Raw genomic sequence first — 6,000 nt, forward strand, 5'->3', positions numbered from 1 at the left:
GGTACCTAGTTTTTCCACCAGCATGTTACTCAAACTCATGAGCACGAAGAATCTGAATGCATCATTCAATCATTAATCAAGTGTAGCAAATCAAATTACCAAAAATACACCCTAATGACAGGTGGCACCTGAAAACAGGAAGACACAAGTGAGAGTCCTCATTATAGCTTTAAAAAATAAATAAATAAAAATAACTTACATGGAATTATTTTAATGTATCAGGAACACCATTTAGGCTTTCAATGATGCTCTCCCAATAAGTAGTTGGATATATTTCTCATGGACCCTGTGAGGGCTGCATCTGGAGAAGGATTTGGAGAAACAGTCTTTTCATCTTTGGGAGAAAGTGGCTTATTATACAAATAAAGAACTAACGAAAAACATATATGAAATGGGAAATTAAGATGAATAGAATTGAATATCCAACAAGTACCTTATTCATGTAGTTATCAATTAGGGGTCGTTGAACTGGTAGCTTCAATTGATAGTTAATGAGTCGTACTTGTCAATCGGCGCTAAAATCGAGAGGATTTGCAGTCGTCGAACCATTTAGTTTGAGGATCGATGTAGAAGAAATCGGACTCCAGATGGATGAGCAAGCAAAATCATTCCAAAACGTTAATTTCAATTTAGTCGTACCTATAATTAATTTTGAAATTGCCTCCACTTACATGTATAGACAATACGGATCTACTTGCTTCACCTTTTCGATTTCATAGATGTATTTTAGGGTTATGGTTGATGCAACAACATGACCTGAACGCCCACTCTCGGAGTCAATTCCACTAACTTTTTTAAGAAATCGGGTCACTAAAGGGAAACGAACACTCATCTCAAAAGTTTGTCTTTAAAAACAATCACAGTACCAGCGATCAGGGCTTCCAATTTGTATTTCTGGGTGCAAGTGTTGTCTTTGTGCTGACCTACTACCGATGGTCCAGGTATTGCTCCGGCAGCTGGGATGGTGAGACGGACTATCTCGGCCACTGGCCGACGGCCTGACGCATTAGATTTTCCTTCAGGGACACCGTTTGACTAAAATCCAAACATGAATAAAAAATTGGAATAGTAATATGAAAAAACCCTAAATCCTTAACTGAGTAAAAAATCAAAGGAGAATGATAAGATAGTGATGGATGTGCTTGTTGAGTGTGAACGAATAAACAAATCAATAGCATAACTGATGGAAACAAGGGAGAGGAGAATGAGCGGGGTTTTGGATTTTGGGGATTTCATTTCCCTCCTTAGGTATACAGTATTGTTATATGGATGGAGACGTGCGTTTCATTAAAATATTATAAAATGACAGGCCTAGACGACACACTTTTTATAACAGGTGTCCTCCGTGTTTTTATTTTTTTTACTTTTTCGACGTTAATTTAAGGGCACGCATAAATGCGTGTCCTCTATTCTTTGAATTTTAGGAAAGCTGACATTATTTTTAGGGCACACAACAATGACTGTCGTAAATCACTGTGTGTCATTGTTCCCACGTCATTAAAGGTCTGCTTTCTAGTAGTATCGTAATCAAAATCAAATTTTGAGAACGCAATTAACATTTCCATATATAGAATTTCCTTATGTTAAACCATTCCAACATAACATTCATATATATATATATATATATATATATATATATATATATATATATATATATATATATATATATATATATATATATATATATATATATATATATATATATGACTAAATTTGATTAAAAAACCAATCTAATCTTTTAGATTTGAAATAAAATATAAATTCCTCTCCCTTAATAATAGCAAAACATTTTTTCAAACCCACAACTTTGCGAATTGGAACTTTTGTTTTCTATAATTAACATTGCTAACTTGCAAAACTTTCCATAATGATTATGTTCCCACTAGCATCATAATTATTATCTTACTTGCATAACACTTATGCTCACACTAGCTTTAACATGTATTCAGAAATCAACTAGACTTCTAGAAATCAATAATTATTGACTTTCATTAGTAAAGTTCAGATTTCTGATATGAGATGCTTCGTAAGACTTTATCTAGGCTTCACAAACTCATACACATTTCCTTAGATAGCCCACGTGTGTGTCTTAACAATTTTAGAACTTACAACAATAAGTCTCAAATGTTTAAACCTTTTCCATTTCTCACAATTCGAACTATGAAGAGGAATGCCGTAATCATAATCGAATTTCAGAATGCAAATTTTCCTCACAATCATTTTCATGAATTGGAGAGAAACCTTATGACACTTAGATTTTATGGTATATGCGTTCCTATCCATGTGAATTTGTCATAACCATAGTCACAAGACACAGTTACTGAAAAATCCAAACCCATATGGACTGAACTTGTTCAATCTTAATTTCTTGCCACTTGGCAGCACAGGGGCCTACCATCGCTTCCAAGGTTGTTATGCAAACAACTGAGAACTCATAGAACTCATATGTATAGTCAACTTTAACTGGAATGGGCACAGAAACAAGAATATGTCAACAAGATAGGTTACAAACCTCAAGTTATGTGCTAGTGTTTAACAATAGGTTTACTCTTGATTAGTTCTTGAAACTTTCAAGATCTTTAAGATTCCCATTGACCTCTTGACATATAAGATTCACTTTGTCAAGGAACATTAATTACTTGAAAAAAATATATTCAAGAGTTAGTTGGGTTTCTTATCAAGACAAACACTTCACACAATTGGCCTCAGTTGGTCTTGTTTTATCCAAAACATCACAACTTACCAATTTCAAATGTACAAGAGTAAGAAACATGTTACTCTACATTTGATGAGTGTTATAAACCTTCCTAATTTAGTGTCACTCAAGGCACAAGCTTGGAGTATGACTCTAAGACTTGGTTTTGGAACGAAGTATGACTCTTCTTCTAGATTTAACCATTTCAACAATTCACGATTCCTCTTCTCAGCCATACAAATGCACTAAGATGACCTTAGAGGATCAATTGTCATATGGTTTTCCATAATCATTAAGATGATCATAAAAGACGATACTAAAGTACTCTCCCATCTTTTCAGATTGGAGAAACTTTTATCTTTCTGCCTAATTTAATTATTCTTATTCGTGCTGCTATACATTGAAATCTTTTCAACGATTCAGAATTATACTTAATCTAGTAAGTATAAATTTAGTAAATCATGACGAATAGTCTTATCGATCTTTGTGGTGGACCTCGACCAGTACACAACCAAGTGTACCCAATCTCCTAGTCCTTCACTTGACTTACATATACATGTGAACAAGGAATTAGTCTTAATTTCCCAAAAATGAAGGTTCTCATTCATCACACAATGCAAGTTGCATGATTCCAAGTTTCTATCCAATTGAAACTTGGGTGATGAGAATCTTTCCTAATTTAGTAAATTCTTGATACTACCAAAAACAAAAGAATCAAATCCATTTTCCAATATTGCTATAAATGGAAACATATAAGCAACAATTTTCACAAATGTCATTGTAAGGAAACTTAAAATAAAATAAATTTCAAAAATTTCTTTATTTATAAAAATTATGGAAAACTTATCCTTACAATGCAAATACATATGAAAATATGTTGTTATCTATTCTTAAGAAATCTATCATAACTCTTAAGCAGCAGCTCAAAATTCTGATCATCAAACCATGCGATTGAAATCCATCTCTTCACGATCAGAATCATCTTACTCTTCCTTTAAGCTTCCTTTCATTTCTTCGATTCTACAAAACATCAAAATGCAACCTTGTCATATCATGTATTAAGAATCAACAATTAGGAGCTTAATAGACTTAGACAGTAGATTTACCTAAAGCAGAGTCAAATATTTTGACTTTACCATCCTTGGATCTTTCAGGTCAATATAGCAGCTTCGTAACCAATGCCCCTTCTCTTGGCAATATAAACATATGAACTTTTTTAGGAATGGTACACGGGACTATCTAAGACTTACCATTTCTTTTTACCATTCGTTCAAATGGCCAATCCCTTTTCCATTGGGAAGAGAAAGCTTTTCTGCACTTTCAATGTTACCATTGTCAATGTCCATGAAAGTTTGGGGAGTAGATCTTCCAATCAAATTTGCTTTACCAGTGCGCCAAATCATTGTTGATTCAGCAGCAACAAGCAAATAGGCAAGATCGATAAGGTTCGTTTCGTGATCTGTCATATAGTAATCTTTAATGAACTCACTATATGACTCAGGAAGTGATTGAAGGACCCAGTCAACAGACAACTTCCTTGAGACTTCGACACCCAACTCTCGCAGCCTGTCAATATGTAACTTCATCTCCAAGATGTGAGCACATACAGCTTTCCTTCCTACAAATAGGGCTTTGAGTGAACTTGAACTTGTGGGTTAGGGAGAATTATTGGAGGAGATGGAGGAAGTAAAGTATGATTTCTAGTCCCATTAATGCACGACAAAGGGATTAATCTTTCACCTCGATCGCCATGTGGGACATCATCTTCATTAGGAGGGCTTTTTTCAAAAGGATAAGGAAGACCATAGTTGTCAGAACAAGACATCTATAAGGGACAAATTTCAAGTTTAGTTGATTTAAGTCCTTAACGTAACACCCAAATGATATATTAATGATAGGACCCAACACAATATTTTACAATTCCGAAAAGTGATGTCGTAATCCAATTGCAAAATATTTGAAGGTAGGTAATTGACGATTTACCAATTTCCACCATGAAAAATTAAAATGAATGTTATGTTTTAAATGGATTGAAATTCCTAGATCCTTTGACATTCATTGAATTTTTCAGTGACATGTTTAAATCTCAATTGTGTCCTTCAACTTTGTGACTGGGATGCCGAGGATCACAAACAAGGTGTGAATAACCATGCAAATTAGCTTGGTACACCCAATGTTACAAACCACCTAATCAATGTGCCAGTTAACCACACACGCTCCATTGATCTATGATTAATATCAAGCTACCCTTTTCCACACACTGTCAGTCCCAGATTAGTGTGTTGGTTAACCATACACACTCCACTAACGACTTAACAAGGTGCAAAGTATAATTTCATGGAATAGCACCATTTTCACATTTTTCCTAAAGTAACTAAGATTGGAAATTTAATAAAAGTTTAGTTACTTTATAATTATCATTATACTATTAATGAAAATTAATGTCCTATCCTACCTGTTCGGCTAACGACCCTCTACCAGTCAAGGAAGTAGTGGGTGAGAGTGGACACCCATTAAACTGCCATTTTATAGGCAGTAACCTTATACCCCCTTATAGACTGGCTTCGTGAATGAGGTCTACTAACAGTAAGACTGACTTATCTTTTATATATATATATATATATATATATATATATATAATTAATTAATAAACTTATAATAATATAATAGTATAAGGGGTTGAATTTTAATTTTTAAAACACTAGGGTTTAATTTGGAATTAAAGTATTCATAAGTGAAAATTTACAACTTCCAAAACTTTAGGGAAAGTTTTGAAACTTGTCAAAACTTTTGGTTTCCATAACTTATGAGTTTAATATGGTTTTTATGGAAAACTTTTCAAGTTCCATAACTTGAGGACAAGTTATGGAAGACTTTAAAAACCTTTAAAAGAAAAACTTTTCATTTTCCACAACTTGAGGACAAGTTATGGAGTTCATAAAGGGAATTTAGATCATATTTTTTAACTAACATAAATTATCAAATAATATATCTAAGATCTAATTAAACTCATAAGTCAATATAATTCATATCAACCATTTTCAAGAAATTAGTCTATCATATAAACTAATACAAATCTTGATACTATGACAATTATCTTTTATTTGGACATGCATGATCATTACCATATCAAAAAACAGATTTCATGGTTCAGAAAATAGTTTGGGATAATGATCCTAATCCAATTTGGCCAAAAAACTCGAAATTATACACACAGATGCATCACCACGTCGTTGTAAATATTATCACGTCGTGGTAGGCATGTAGAAACGAAATTTTCAGATTTTCCATATTTAAAAAATCAA

The sequence above is a fragment of the Lactuca sativa genome, chromosome 8 (genome assembly GCF_002870075.4).
Source record: "Lactuca sativa cultivar Salinas chromosome 8, Lsat_Salinas_v11, whole genome shotgun sequence".
NCBI classification, from domain to species: domain Eukaryota; kingdom Viridiplantae; phylum Streptophyta; class Magnoliopsida; order Asterales; family Asteraceae; genus Lactuca; species Lactuca sativa.